Source organism: Sinohyriopsis cumingii, chromosome 15 (assembly GCF_028554795.1).
Source record: "Sinohyriopsis cumingii isolate HCF-2022 chromosome 15, ASM2855479v2, whole genome shotgun sequence".
Classification (NCBI taxonomy): domain Eukaryota; kingdom Metazoa; phylum Mollusca; class Bivalvia; order Unionida; family Unionidae; genus Sinohyriopsis; species Sinohyriopsis cumingii.
In genome coordinates, this window is record NC_142975.1 from 73,529,792 (window position 1) to 73,547,410 (window position 17,619).

The following is a 17,619-nucleotide window of genomic DNA, read 5'->3' on the forward strand; positions in this document are numbered from 1 at the left end:
AGGCCAATACGTTGTTGTGGTACAGTGCAGTGTGGTCCGATACAAGCGGTATATTTGCGGTGTATTTCAAGTGTACTGAATCCTACCAGCCCCTCTCTAAGTTGGTGGCACATTCGTTGGGATTATACTTTAGAAGAGAAAAACGTACATAAAGACTAAAGCTTTATATTATTGTTGAATACTGTACTACGCCGCATTTTTTATACCACATTAAATTACGCCGAATATTTTTATATCACACTAAACTACACCGCATATTGTTATACCAGACTAGACTACACCGCAAATTTTCATACCACACTAGACAGCACTGCAAAAAGTAGCCCTGGCTCAAAGGTTCAAACCGTTATAAATTTTGAGCGTCCTTCAGTACACTCATTGCACACAAACAACAATTTTGAAGCCGGACTCATATATTACAGTCAAGGAAATATACTGCACCGCACTACACCTATAGGAACACCAACTGGCTAAAATGGATGAACTCCTTGCCGTCCCCAACTTATTAAATTTCCCGTCTTACTGCAGCCAACAGCATCCTATCTGCATGGCTTCACATCGCAATAAATTTAGTTATAAGAAGTGTTCGACTGAGTGCCCCCAGGTTTGGTAGTAATAATGAAAAAATAAGCAATGTGCACATGAAAAAACGTCTCCAGCTTCAATACGATTTCCTACCGTTATATACAAATTAAAAGATATGTGATTTATTGGGGCAAGTATATACAATAGAGGGATTATAAGTTGATGGAAAAGCAAACATGACAATGATATAATTCTATTTTCTGTCTAAGGAATATAAAACAATGAAATTACCGTATGAAAATCGAAACACTATCAGTGGGATTTTTTTCGCGTAAGTAACATAAACCAATTTTTTCTCCCAAAGGATAGTTTCTATTTTTGGCTACCTTAGATACTTGCTTATAAGTGAAATCCAACTGTAAACAACGTACAACCTGACGTGCCGTTGCACAATGTGCAGGTAGATTAGGGTCTATATTGTTTATTCTACTTATTTCTCTTCTCAAACTACATTGCTTCATACCTGCCGGCACATTGTGCGACGGTAGATGTGGATCTATGTAGTTTGCAGTTGGATTCGACTTATAAGCGAATACATACGGTAGTTATATTTTAGCTAGTTAAGATCGTGGGAGGCTACAGTATATAAGATAATAAATTCTGACGGAGTTTATATTTTCAATCCCGCTGTTAGGGTGTGAAATAACTGAACAGATGGCTATCGCAAAAATTGCCCCAATTACGGTATCAGTGATTCATTAAACACAACAATATTCTTAACAATTTTGGATCATAGAATCTTTCTAATATAATATTCGCACCGAAAAAATAGCATTAGAATAAAAAAGATTAAAAAACTCAACAGTAATGATAAAAATTTTCTTTGTTTTATTTACAGAAATTTGTTATCAAGGGGCGATAACTTGTTATCTTTGACCGTTTGGAATCTTTATGAGACTTGATTCTCTTCACTGAGATTTCCATTAATATTTCTACAAATATACGGAAGCCAAAGTAATAACCATTTCGTGAAGAGAGATATCATACATTTGAAGAAATGTATAAAGACAAAGTCGACAAAATTATTGTCACAGTTATCAAGATGGTACTTTCTCTTTCTCTTCTTTGGATCCGAAAAACAATCCTAATGAGAATCTGACGATACAATGAATAATATGTACAAGGAAAAAGTTGTTTTTATATAAATTAAATACAATACCATGATGATCAACATAACATACATGCTTACAATATTCTTCTAGGATTTTGTCGAATATATATGGATAAAACAAAGGCAAGCAAATATCAAGATGTAATGGTCACTTTTACACTTCTACACGCAAACTCTTGCTTCATTTGATGAATTCATTTGATTAAAACATTTGTCCGTTTCTCTGGGACAATGTTAAGAAAACTTACATGGTTTGCGAAATTACAGCTTTGCTTTTCTTTATCATTCTTTAATTTCGTTCCCATCTTCCAATGTTAGTAAGATTATCAACACAAAAAAGGCAGGAAACAACTACAACGCTTGTGCCTAACGCCTTCCTATAGTACCGGTTCTGTTACGTCTCTAGCAATTCCAATAGCCTATCATACCGTTCACTCTAAATTGGTTTCTACGTTACCCGGTAAACGTACCCTCTCGTACTATGCAATACAATCGGCGTACCGCACTTTTTTTTTACCATTTCAAACGTTACAAAATAAGAACGTTTCGGCTACTGTTGCATTTTTAATATAAATGTCATTGTCAAAGTTACATATTTATTATCATTCTGCCGAATAATTTACATGTATTTGTTGCCAATGATGTGTTTTGGTTAATTTTGCACATGGTTAAGTTTATAAATTATCTTTTTATTCTAAATACATTTCAAGTGTGTGAACCTTCATTGTTTTAACAATATTTCATGACGTCAGTGACATATGCTAAACATTATCAAATGTGTGAGATGGTGGCCTTGTTTGTGGCAAGATAAGCTGACGTCATGTTAGATTGTTTACAGAATATCGAGCGTGATAACAAAATGACGTTTGAGACAACATAATACCGTGCTTTCTATCTCTCTTACTAACATACAATTGTTTTCAAGTTACCATAAAAGTCAATATTACAATGAATTTCAACAGACACATAACTTTAGCACAGATTCTTGTTACACTTTAAATGCTTCTATTTAATTAACTTATCCTAAATGTCTTATTTTGTTTGCTGGGTCTGAAGCTAATGACCTTTGCTGTTAGCAAAAACTCAAACTCCAACTTTAGCTGTATCATTTTTGTTTCAAACCTTCAAATGTATATCATTCAGTATTTTTTTAAATATTTCTTGATCTTGTCTCTTGATCCACTAATTTACTTTTATATATGTGTTTGGAAAGTTTACCAATCATGATAAAATATCAACAGCTCAATTTTATAAAATCGAAACAAAAAATAATCAGCCGTATATTTCTTGATTTAGTGCGTGTTCGATTCATGTCATCAAATAATAATTATCTTGTTTACTTTCGGAACACGGGGAATTTAACTTAAAAAATAGAAACATGTGACAGAGGCAATAATTTGTTTTATCTGCTGGTTGAACTATTTTATCGTCGGAATGGTTATCGATCTATAATGTCGCAAATTCCATGATGCCTTTGTCCATGACAAGCACATCGAGTTTCGTCGAAAAGGAATTGTGAAGCAATTTGTGTTGCATATCGTTTTGATTCTTACTAACGCAAAAAGAACTTTATATGGATAAAACAGAGTGCGTTCCTCATTTGCCTACCTGCAACTGAAGATGTGCAACAAAACTGTACTTGCTGACCAAACTGACGGAAATAAATATTCATTCCTCATGACAAAGGTTTTCGGTCTTGGTAAGTTTTAAAATGTATAAAGGACAATATCTTTGCTTACAATGGCTTGAAAAATATATCATCCATAACATAAGCTAACTTTGCTGCCAGACATTTTGGACGTGTATGCATCGTCCATCTGTTTGCTTTGTTCGTTGGAATACAATCTGCCCCAATCGCCAACAATACCTGTAAACAATAAAGTAGAATCAAACTGAGCAGAAGATAGACAGTTCTGGTGCTTTGATAAGTAAAAAAACCATTAGGTTTCACTCCGCTGTATACCTGATTACGGGGTTCGAAAGTTAATTCTTACGTTATCTGACCGGTGTCGTACACGGTTTTCTGTTTTTAATCGTCTTTTCGGAAGAACTCCGGAAGGACTTTGAACCCAACCCATTCCAAGTTCCAACTCTTCCCCTGCGTTACGGAAATGTTTGTTCTTAACTGAATTGTGTATTTTCCCAATATTGATACAAGTCCTCGTGTGTATTTAAATTAAACAGGGCATGTTCAAGTACCACCCTATTGAAAAGGTCTCCATCCAGTTTAATCGATAATAGCGAAATTTGTCCTCGTTTAGTCAGATATGGTGTGAAACGTTTATCCCACGAGATTGTGACGTTTTTCACAGTGAATAGGTTCCGATTTATATCAAGTGATATTCAAAACAAGAAACATCATAAGATTGGGCACTTATTCCTTAAACACAACATTGTACAACAATGCTTACATTTACAAACGAGCATGTTTGGATTCATGTGTTTGTCGTTTACCATTCTTCGAATATTCATTGTCTTTGATTGCTTGCTATATAAACGTCCCATTTGCGAATTTTGCTGAAAATGTCTTTTCTGACTAAAGCGAATTTTGTTTTGTTTTCTGTTACTTTATTTATCTTGAGTCTTGCAAAATATTATAAGTCTTGAACGTGTGTTAAATTTGATTTTTTTTATGAATCAAAAACTTATTCCATGATTATTACGTTGTCGAGTCCATACCAAATATCATCTTCAGTGGAAAATGAGATGCTGCTGTTGTTGTTGTAGGGTTTAACGCTATTTGTCAGCACAAGATAGGCTACACATGTTGGCCTATATAAATGGCGGAGGAAGATGACTAAATCACATTAAAAACTGTCCTCGGACCTTTTATTGATACTGTTGTAAACATAAATCAGGCCGATAGTAAATCATTATTATTATTATTATTATTATTATTACCTTTCCTGAAAAGGAAATCAACATAGTTTTCATTTATGACTTCGGCTGGAAATGAATGATATAAATATGTCTGGTTCTTCATTTTTGCGAATGGACAGAAGGGAAGACTTCTGGTGGTTTAGCGAGAGGAATTTACTAATATGATCACGTTCTCTCACAGCATCCTAAAAATGAATTATGAATTACAATTTGAGGAGATGAAATTAAATTTTGTTAATGTAAACTCGAAGGTTTTGTACTGTCACGAATAGAGCAGTATAAGCGTTCCACTTTTCAAATCATGTCAAATATAGGGTGAAGCAGATTGTCGTTACGTGTCAGATATAGGAAAAAATAGTTTGTCTTGACGTGTAAGGTATAGGCTGAAATAAGTTGTCTTGATGTTTCATATATAGGTTGAAATAGTTTGTCTTGATGTTTCATATATAGGTTGAAATAGTTTGTCATCATTGTCAGATATAGGTTGAAAATGTATGTCATGACGTGTCAGGTATAGGTTGAAGTAGTTTGTCATTACGTGTCAAATATAGGTTCAAATAGTTTGTCCGGACGTGTCAGACTTAGATTGAAGTAGTTTGTCATTATGTGTCAAATATTGGTTCAAATAGTTTGTCCTGGTGTGTTAGATATAGGTTGAAGTAGTTTGTCCTGACGTGTCAGATACAGTTTCAAACGATTATTACATGTAAAACATATTATTACATATACTATTGCACATAAAGTGAAATATTTTATATAACAAAAACTCTCAAACAGGTTGTAGTATTAACTTTGCCAGTGATTCAACTTGCACTAAACAAATTCAGACTCTAGCAATAAGAATATTCTGTTAGGTTTCTTTTCCTTGTCATTTTTCTTGTTGTTGTTGTTGTTTCCCTTTCTAATGGTCATCATCATACTCATCACCATCATCATCATCAGCAGCACCATCATCATCATCATCATCATCATCTATGTGACTTTTGTCGTATTTTCTATTTTATTTTCGTAATATGCTATGATTTTGTACAGTTAGAATTACCTCCTGCAAGTCTTCATAAGACGCGAAATGAATTGGATGCCTGCCCTTCTCCATTTCACGTTTCCAAGATAAAACATGGTCAAACCAGGAAGAATATGTAAGTAATATATTTAGAAGAATGATGCTTGCTAATACATGATTCTATAACATTCAAAAATAATAACGTCAATAAAACTGTCGTAATTTATTGATTTTGGAAAAATACTATAACCTTTCTTAATGCAATGTTTGAAACCATATCAATTAAACAACAGTGGTATATATATCATATCATATCACACAGTGTACAATCTTATATTACATACAGAAATAGACGGTGTTCTTAATACCAACTCTACAAATCTTATTTGCAACAATGTTTCACAAAAACAATTTACAGCTGTGTAGTCAACTTAATCATCATTTAAGATTCTTTAATTGATGTATGGTAATTAATACTGGCCCATAATTGTAAAACTACAAAGACACCAAATTAATGGAACCACAGTGGGTACAAAAATGGCACCTTCATATAATAATACTTTTATGGGAAAACTGGAGGGTCAGCTTTTAGCATCGGACCCGAATCACACACACATAATGTGATTCTATTAAATATTGCTTGTGCTTTCACGTCGACGCAACGCAGAAAACGATACATAAATAATGCAATTGTGTAAATAACAAAAGGTTGACATAAAACTCAATAAGAATACTATTAAAAGAAAGACTTTCTCTATTCTGTGCATAAAACCTGAACATGTGATTGCTATAAGTATGTAGTTCTTGGATTTTCATCTGATATGGATACTATATGCAAATAAAGAGAAAATTTCCGACAATTAAGATGACGAATCATGACGTATAATTACCTTTTCCATTGAAAACAAGCTTTGAAAAATTCGCCCCATGTTCCTGCGTACTTTATTCTTCCCTCTTTCTGCACAGAACTGTAGAGAGAAACTGACACATCTTTGGATTTCTCAGAATGTATATTATCTTCCGGTTCCGTTTAAGAAAAGAGTCTGGCAGTTGGTTGAATCTTGGATGGGACTGTAATATCCTAGGACAAGGAACAGAGTCCAAAACTTGGTCACATTGGATCATCGGATCCAAAAAATTAAACTTTGTAGTTATGTTGATCCGGCCAGGAGCATATTCACCATTTCCATAATCCAGTGCGTTCCTGCAACAGTAGGGTACATTGTAACATCACAAAATAACAAAGATTGGTTATATCAATGGTTTATCTATGCGGATTTAATTTCAATAAAGATTAGATTATATTTAACGAAAATGCACTGCTACACGTTGTTACCGTAACAACCATATAAACTTACGTTATTTACTTTCAAAGTTAAGATTTTCTATACATGTCAGTACAAGCGCATGCGTCTTCACACTACAGTCTTTCTTCATTAATTTAAACCATAGTGATCACTGATGTTATAGATAAGTAACCCCAACATTACAACGACATGTCTGAGGGTATTATTTCAAAACTAAATAATGCATTCTTTGGATTTTGTCAGTTTTTGGTGAAGTATTGAAAACTAACAAAAATAAATTGCTTGTTCAAGTGGCAGTTGATTAAATATATATAATGTTTGTAATTATAATACTGTAATATATGTCCTTTTATCAATTAGAATTAATTACAATGTATAGTTTCTGTGATGCTCATAGGATGTTGAAAGACCAAAATTCATGACGTAATGACGAAAGAGGGCACAAAATCATTAAGTCAATTGTACGAATACAGTTTCTTGAGGACGTGTGTTAACTGTACCAATTCAATTTTCAACCTGCATTTATGTTAAATAGCTTGCTTCGTAAATTATGGGATTGAATCACATGCATCAAAGACAAACAACAAAGATATGAGACACCAATGAAAAACAAAAAATACCTGAGATACCTATAAAAAAATAGCCGAGAACTGAGATAACAATACAAAATAGCCAAGACTTAAGACACCAGCGACAAATAGCTAAGGCCTGAAACACCAATGAAAACTAGCCAAGATTTGAGACACCAGTGATAAATAACCAAGACCTGAGACACCAGTGATACATAACTAAGCCCTGAAATACCAATGAAAAATAGTCAAAACTTAAGACACCAGCGACAAAGAGTTAAGGCCTGAGACACCAATGACAAATAGCCAAGATTATGAGACACCAGTGACAAATAGCCAAGACCTGAAACACCAATGACAAAATAGCCAAGACCGGGGACACGCATTTTGTCCAGCATGCCTTTTTACTTTGCTAGAAATTTAAAAAAATTACCTTAGTCTTAATCAAAGTTGTGGACGGATGTATAAACACACCGTTATACGGACGGACACGCACACGTATGTCAAGCTTCGACGAAAAAAAATGTAAGTGAAACATCATGTTCACGTGATTACCGATAAACTTTGTTGACCTACAGTATTAAGACTAAAATATTGTTAATACTACACTGCAAAAAAAATCAAACTAATTCTGTCTAATACAAGCATCATATATTTGGATGTGAAATAATTTTCGATACATAATTTGATAAATATTTAATGGTTTTCAAAGTCTTTTTGGCCGAAAATGTGACGTTTTAGACTGGAATACAACTACATAGGAAGTGCAATACATTTCAACATTTTGATGTTTAGTCCACAAGCAAGCCTCTAGATTTGTGAATCAATTAAGGTTTTCTTAAATGTTTTGAATTTACCTGAAATAACTAAGCATCTATACTCTAATCATAACACTTGTGAAGTAGTTAGAGAAATAATTATAAACGATAAACTTGAAGTTGATTTTCCATATATTATTGAATGGCAATTATATATGCTTCGTTTAGATCTTTACTTACATGGATGAATGAAATCTCAGTTTATACACGTTCAATTGGTAAGATAATATATATATATATATATATATATATATATATATATATATATATATATATATATATATATATATATATATATATATATATATGCTGACATTGGGTTATAGTGTCAAGCTTAATCTCTTTAAAAGTAATCAATACAAATGTAATTCATGATTACCTGACTTAGGATACGAGCAAACAAAGATGTCCCCGGTTTTGCTTTGGATGTTCTTAATGTTTTCAAGTCTGATACGTGGTTCTTGTCCAAAGTAGTACGAATACAGTACTCCATTATGCTCTATAAACTTCAGCAGGTTGGCGTTATACGGTTGATTCTGACCTTCTTCCATATTGATATATCACTGCCTTATGAGGAGGCAAAGCTTTAAACGATACAGCTAATTGTGTCTGAATATAGCTGTCAAGGACACATCAATATAGTAGGATGCTACTGCGTAACGAGAAAAGTTTAATGTGCGCTGCCACGGAATTTTGTGCACAATATTGCAAGTGTAGTGAATTCTGATTTAAATATGGTTCCGTTGTCACGCACATCATTTCCCGTGACGTATGTTTAGTTTCTGGCGGACGATAGTGGCATTAGAATTTCACTGACTTGTTCGACCTACTTCATGTTGCATGTGGCACCTGATTTTTCGTACGTAAGTGGTCATTTCCCTTATATTTTTGGGTCCAGTGTTCTAGCAACATACCAATATACAATTCAGTAACATAGTTTCAAGTTTTGTCAGGTCTTGCTAATTAAAATTGTACAATAAGCAATGGTCATAAGTCAGACAACATCCAAACCTCTACAAGTACACTATCTGTATCGCCCAAAGAATGCATTGAACAAAGCAAAGTATTCGGGGGGGGGGGGGGTGTTGCACGCTAAACACTTTCTTTGAGATTGTCCATGATGGATTCGCCATAATATGATTCTTTGAAGAAGAAAAAATTAACAAAGTTGTGAAGTGAAACTATGTTAAAGAAAGCCTGGGTGAAAACAATTACATAAAAGCGTGGAGGGGCTTTCTAAAATAAAGTGACATTGAAATGTTCGAAACTGAAAACGAAACACAGGGAAAAACGTATGATTATAATAGGCTGCTGTACGATTATTGGAAACTTGTCTATCGATTCGTCCTTCGTGCCATGTGGTGATTACTATAATCTCAAGATCAAGAAATTTATTTTATGTGAAGAAAGTATAACGAATAAAAACATAGACGTCTCCAGATTTGCACAACGTCTGAAAATGTAGAATTTGCATTAGACATGGAGCAATAGCTTATCACCTGGATACAACAACAGACGATTTTGCGGAAGTCTCTATGGGTTTTTGCATGCATTTTATAGTAAACGTACATTTCATATTTAAAAGATCTTACAGTGAGAAAACGGCAATTTAAAATCCACCAGGTTATAATCAGATATATTTCGTTTCCTTTCCTTTGGCTGCCACAATATTTATCGTACATAACCTATCTATTTCAGATTTTTTTAGAATAAACTGGATCTGATTTTTTGTTGTTGTAATCCATGGCATTGTCACTGTTGACGTTATATGCAGTCCCTATATCTCACTTAACCAGAAAACTAGATGAAACGCACAACGGATGGCTTAGTAGTGATACGCCATTGTGAATGCCGAGCGTCTGTTTCACATTCTTGTAAAATGAAGATGCAATAATAATAATTAATAATTAAGTGTGCGATTTGAACCACTGCCTTATTTATTTTGTAAAACAGTATTCTTTCTGAGCATTTGTTATCGGCTTAAGGTTATGTATTTCCACATTATGTTTGTTATGGTTTCATTATAGGCCTTACTTTGATAAAAATGTGTATTTTGTTTTCAAAACTGTTCTTATATATAAGTCTTTTAAGGAAACCCCATGTTGAAATTACCAGCCCATTTGGAAGGAAGAGTAGTGATAATAAGATTTCAAGATGGATGAAGTGGTGGCCATATTTGATGTAATATCGGCTTAATTTCTATATAGGACCAACAATAGGTCTTAGGAAGTCTTTTATTCAAATTCCATGGTGATATGACGACCCATTCTTGAGGAGTAGAGATGTCACAATTTCCAAAATGACTATGGTGGCGGCCATGTTGGACAAACGAGGACCACCATTTTCTGATAGGACCAACAAGACAAAGGAATGATTGTGTGTGCTCAGTTTCATATTATTCCTCCGAATAGTTTCGGAGGAGCAGGATAATGAACTTCTGTTAACAGAGAGACGTAGTACGGACCAAAGACGGACAAAGAACTCATTCCACAAGCTCTTACAGTCTATGACCAGCAATGCCAGAAAAACCCAAAATGTAAATGATGGCAACCAACAAGAAAAAGTTATTACTTTTACTGCTACCATTACTATGCTACTACTACTTCTGCTGTTGTTGTTGTTGTTGTTGCTGTTGCTGCTGCTGCTGCTACTACTACTACTACTACTACTACTAATAATAATAATAATAATAATAGTAGTAGTAGTAGTAGCAAGAACCACAACAACAATTAGTTATAACGGTAATCGAAAATGAAAGCAAACGTACACGTGTACCTTCTTTGCTTGATGAATCAGTCTCGACATGACATCAGAGAATATCCGATATTCCTATACAACAAAAATCGTATTCCATGCCATTACCACCCTGAACCATAGACAGGCAAACTTTGATTTCGAAGTATTAAACGAAGTGCATGAACATATTAATTTCTATTTTGGGTCATTCAGAGCTGCCTAGAAAACAGGGTACGACAACCTGACGTCGATACTGCGTAAGACTATGCAGACATCAGACAGATTTCGTGTATTAGTTCCCATTCAAAAGCATCCACGAACAGAGTTGCTTAAATTATATGTTGATCAAAACCATACATCTGTAGGAACATTATAGGCTGATCCAGACCATGCGTCGGCAAGAAAATTCCAAATCAGTTCAAAACTTTGGCGTCAGTTATCAAAAGTATATATAAATACTAAATAAATGTTTTAGTCCATGAATTAGTTATCCCCCACCCCACCCACCCCCGTTGTTCAATGAATGTCATGTATAATAGAGTAGAAGTTATTTACCATCCCATACTAAATGAATGATCGCCTAATAGGGTACTTTAAAATCTTCTTGGTATTTTCATTATATCAACATTGTTTAAAATATGTTTTAATGTATATCTGTCAACTCGGTTTGTTGAGTTATAAAAGAACATGTAGAGTTTAAGCTAAATATATCCTTTGTATAAATGTAACAAAGTTTGACTACATTCAAGCTAAGTATATCCTTGGTATAAATATGCTACCGTTTGACCACTTTCTAAGTTACTTCCTAGATATAAATGTGTCAAAAAGTGACTATTTTCAAACTAAGTATTTCCTTGGTATAAATATAACAAAGTTTGAATATTTTCCAGCTCTATATAAATATTATAAATAGCTGTGCAAACGTTTTGGGCCCTCTTAGTATTATTTTATTGCGAGTACAATGTTTCATTCATTGTAAGGGAGGTAATCTTTCAGTGTAAGGGAGGTAACCAACCTTGTTTGCAACGGTCTAGGATACTAGATTTTTGTTTGACACAGCTTCTGATTTCATATTCGCTAAACTTTACAAAAATGACAAAAAGGTTGTTTTGATGTCTTGTGCTTTTTCCTTTTTACTGATCTCGAACGCTTTGAATTTCTGAGTAACAACATGGACCGTATTAATGATTACATCAACACAGATCAATGGATCTAACATTCTACAGTCCGGTTTAACATCACAAAGTTACGTCACAATATTAATATCTTTTATCACGCGTGACGTTACTAGATATACCACTTAAATGCCTGATACGTTCACAAAATTCTCATGAGATAATCCTAGCTGAAGAGATTTGATGGAAGACGTTTGTGTTCCTCAAACGAGGACGTCATTCAATATTACAAGCGATTTTGTAGCATTGTTCCGACCTACATAATTCATTTTCCTCGGAAAGGGTTATCTGGTGAGTTCATATTATATGGAAAGGGGTATCTGGTGAGTTCATATTATACGAAAGGGATATCTGGTGAGTTCATATTATACGGAAAGGGGTATCTGGTGAGTTCATATTACACGGGAAAGGGGTATCTGATGCAGTTCATATTACATTAAAGGGTGTACCTGGTGGTTCATATATTACTAGAATATATGCAAATCACTGAAACATTTGCAAGGGTTGATAAAAAAAATAAAGTTTGAGGGTGGGGTGGGGATGCACAAACAAGGAGGCAAAGAGTTTATGGGACGGAGCCCCTGTGGGATTCCAAATGGAGAAACCAACCGATGCTCTTGCATCACAAATGATCCTGACATATTTTAAGTGACAAGTTGTCGATTGTGTTCCAAAATATGGGAAATACTGACAGATACAATCATGATTCTTACATATTTTAAGTAACAAAAATGTCAGCTGTGCTTCAATCAATGGGAAATACTGACAGATAAAAACATGATTCTGACATAGTTTAAGTGACAAAATGTCGGCTGTGTTTCAATAAATGGGAAATAATGACATAAAAATATGACTCTGACATAATTGTGATAAAATATCAGAATTTTTTATCTACAATAAATATAAATGTTGTGGTTAGTTACAGTTGTTTTAAACATTATTTCTTAAAAGCAAAATATATGACAAAGATTGGATAACAAATTATGAAAGTTGCCCGATTTATTTGTAAGATTATGGGGCTTCTGTGCTGTTAAATCATGTCTACTGACTTTTATAAACTATAAAATTTGGCATAATGTATTCATTCTTAACATGTTTGCAAGTTCTGGGAACAATGACGCAAGTCATGCTGCGGTAAATGGTTACTCAAATAATGGCTTCTAAAAAGAATATCCGATATTAGAGAAATATTGTTACATATCAAATAGTATTAAGTGTGTACCCACGACGAGTTTATGTTCGAGCACACAGATGGTCATTCGACAACCATCTCATTGATGGAAGCGTGGTCATCTTCTGTCCACAAATACTTTAGGGATAGATGTTCGATGTATGAAAATTGAACTGGTGCAGCGTTTTTGCTTCTATGAATCGAACTCGGTAGGAAGTCCAGCGGTTTAGCTTATTCGAGCCAAACAACACCGTATGACAAAACTATATAAAAAAAAAACTTTTAAAAAACCCAAAAAAACAGACCCACTTCATGTTTGTCATACCCTGTAAATAGACATCTGAGAAAAATACTTTATTTTAAGAAATAATTTCTGTCAAAAGAATATAAAATACAGTAAAATAACGATACTAAAAAAAAAATTAATTTTTTTTACTGCATCCTAATGGAAATATTGCAAAGACAGAATCTAACTTTATATTAAAAGAGTCTGTTGAAAACTGCAAAAAACAGAATGCACTATATTTCTAGGTAGGTCACAAAATCTATGCTTGCTACCAAAAATTTGCAAATCACTACAGTTTCTTTTTTCTTTTGCTTGTTTATTTTCTTCTCTTGCATCAGTACACACGGTCTGTTTGTTATGCCCTGCACGATGAATTAATTTAATTTTATTGACAAAAGCCAATAAGCGACTGCATACACCTATCGCAACACATGCATACCTCATAGAGGGACATCAGGGGTTTAAAGAAATCCCGCTCTCTGAGCACAGAGCACAGAGGGACATCAGGAGTTAAATGAAATCCAGCTCTCTGAGCACAGAGGTTTGCTATAGCAGGGATTTCCGAATTAGAAATCCTGGACAGAAAGAAGGATTTTTAGGTGTTAGAATATGGATAAATATGGTCACTTTTGCTGTGCATGGAAGTTACGTACAAAATGACGGAAATCGGTTTACTAGACTCCCGTAGCCACACTAAGAAATCAAATCCAGCTGGTCGCTAACCGGCTCAAAACAAGTGACGATCGAACAACACAACAACAACAGCAACAATAACAACAACAACAACAACAACAACAACAAAAACAACAACAACAACAATAATAATAATAATAATAGAAAGAAGTAGAAAATGATGAATCTTAATTTATTTATTTAACGTGGGTGTCTCAACAAGTAATTGTATCTGTTATTACAGACCTTTGAAATTCTACCACTGAAGTAAGAAAACAGTATATCAGAGTGTGAAAAGTCATATACACTCACTCACGAATATATATATACGAGTCTCTAGGTGGGTAGTGGTGCAATATAAAAATTCATCTGTTTGTTCGATGCACTTAAAAATATTTTTTTACAAATCATACCTTGCCGAAAAGAATGAATACTTATAATCCATCCGCAATTGCGGCATGACGATAAGGACGGATTGTTTCAAAGTAATCCAGATAAAAGAAAATTCATTGTAAATCCAATATGATCAACATTAAGTACCACTCTAAGTGTGACATCGACTTATGGAGCAACAAACTATGACTGGAAATTGGAATAGCTTCAGTACCCATTGAGATACAGAGCTAAACTTTGGAACATAAAAAGGAAATGAAAGTTTATACAACTATGGTGCTTCGTCCACTCCTTGTCCTCGATTGATGAGCTTGATAGTTTCCAATGAATTTCAGGCTGTCGTAGTTACTAGAATACGATCAGAGGGTGTACATTCTATTTTGCACCTTTTCCTCCGCAAGACGAGGCGCTAACTATAGTGAACTATATTAGTACCTTAGATTGTTCTATCATGTCGCCATTTTTATATTACTTACTGTTTTGTGATAGAGTTTCTGACTATTAAGAAAATGTATAACACGTTGGAGTTCGGACCTTGCAGGAGACAAAGTCCTTCTACATTACCTTGTCAAAAACTGTACCGTTGTTAACAAAATCTGAATCCGAGAACTTTGACAGTTTAGAACCGTAGCTGCCATTGTTTGTATCGCTTATATATGTGTGTATATATGAGTGACTCGAGATATTTTATGGAACATTTAACTCATTTTTAAAATGGTCAAACAGACACCACCACCCACCACCCGCAAAAACAAAATTTAATCTTTAACTACAATGTAACTATTCAACATCAGAAACGGAAACTAAAGCTAGTCAATTTAAAGACTGGCCATAAGTTACATCTATTGTTTGCAACGACAATATCGGGTCTACACTTTGAAAACTGATTTTTCTAAACAAAATACAACGTCTCAATACTATTATTACATAATACATTGGGGTTTTTTTCGTAGTAAATCTCCATTCGCTGTAGAGATGTGGTGTTTCTATGGTATTTTTACAGGCGATGCTTTCTTAATCAAATCAGGTTTAAAAGGAGAAATACACAGCAAACTATTGTTAGCATGAATCATATAAGAATAAAGTGATTTGGATGGTTCCTAAGGATTCTCTAAAGACGTGCTTGACTGTCTGACCAATCGGACCACATTCTAATAATTTCGATTGTCAACAATTCAGGTTAGGTATGTTTTCTATCTATTGCAAATATATGATCACTCGTGTGCCAGAAAATATAGACTGGTCATATTCATATGTGGTATATTATGACAACTTACAACAAAATTATAAATTGTGAAGAAATAGGGTCGGATCTGTGGCCGTAGGGGGGTTGGTGGATGGGTGGGTGGGTGGTGGTGAACGTGAAACAACCGGAACGTTCCCTAGTGTAAGTTTCTTTACATTTATATGGTTAAAAATATGCACTGGACACACTTAAAATGCGGGAGCTACCTCGACTGAGAACCTACTCCCTCCCGTGTTCATTCGGAGTTTCGTGCTACAAACCCATAGCCTACTTATTTACGCCCCCGCCCTTTCCACCCACGATATTTCTGGATCTGGCCCTAGATAACGTATGCTCTCCATATGACAGTTCCATTCAGTTGGAATGTATTCCATAATTTCCCGTCGTGAAAGGCCTCCTTTTGTGAATGGATGTTCCCCAGTACGGGATTACACATGTTACGACTGCTCGAGTAGGTTTAACATAGTTATCTAACCGTTTAAAACAAAGTATAGTCGATCGCGCATAATACTTATATGCTAATTAGAATCCCTCTGTAAATAGTTAGCATTGACTGGTGGTCTATTAGTTTTTGAACTTTGTCTGTCGATCATTGTGTCACGTAGTTTCCAATGGTAAACAGCCAATTGGATTCATAATAAAACGATTTTTTTCTTCATAAAGTCTTGGACAGCCAGATTCAGACAGGGCGACCCCGCTGCTTTTGACGGTGGTGCATCTGCCTTCAAATTGGAGACATTTCTTCTTATAGTGCCCGATTGTGTTAAGACGAGATAAAAATACGATGCAATAAAATAAGTAATGTTCTTCCTAATATAATGTTGTTAGGTTGCCACATATAATAACAAATATCACAAGGTCACGTGAGTTTTTGAACGCTGGTAAACCTATTTCAGCAAATGTGACATGGACCTATTTATATGGGTTCTCTTTTAGAAAACTCATCCGCAATTGAAATAATTGAAAACTTATCCACATAAAATATGTGCCATTTGATTTTACATTAAATCTTAACACTATATTTATCAAAAAGAATACATGTACAAAATCTAAATTTGTACATCAAAGCATATACCCAAAGTTATTTTTTGAGAATTATAAGGACTTACATTAAATTTTACAAAAGCCATGCTGATACAAATATTATTATGGGATGCAAAACAAAGAGTGAAAAACGGACAGTTTTATCAGTAACTACTTACATTTGTACACATCATCATTCACAATGAATCCTTAAACTCTAACGTCCTTTCCAACCGTTCTGTTGCACAATCCATATTTGAATTGTTTGCAAGTAAGCTTCACTGGACATTAGTAAATCATTGTTCAAAGTTACTATCATATGCATATTGGTAACTTACAAGAAGTATATGTTAACAAATGGCCGACTGCCTTAGGAATGACTGCACAGAAGCTTTCTCGGTTATCAAGAGGGCAATGACCAGAAAGGTACACAATGCCCATGCGGAATTGCGATCGTGCAATACAGCAGACGACACAAATAAACAGGCCTTCCAAATATAGCTTTAGTTTACAGAATACATCTGACCAGGAAGAAGTAAACACCGACACATTCATTTCGTTTCATAATTCAACAGGTAATTGACAATAATATTCCGAATTCCACACCTAAGAGGAAATTTTAGTGGATTGCAATATTTAAAAAA

The 17,619-nt window shown here is 34.4% G+C and overlaps 1 protein-coding gene across 1 annotated transcript in view; it reads right to left on the minus strand.

The window, feature by feature from the left end:
• The window catches only part of LOC149782071 (sulfotransferase 1B1-like), a 33,404-nt gene extending 15,989 nt beyond the window's left edge, over positions 1 to 17,415 (minus strand). The window contains exon 1 of the mRNA XM_089933500.1: positions 17,155 to 17,415. The gene's annotated coding sequence lies outside the window, so the exon portion shown is untranslated. The remainder of the gene's footprint in view (positions 1 to 17,154) is intronic.
• Positions 17,416 to 17,619: the final 204 nt, after the last annotated feature.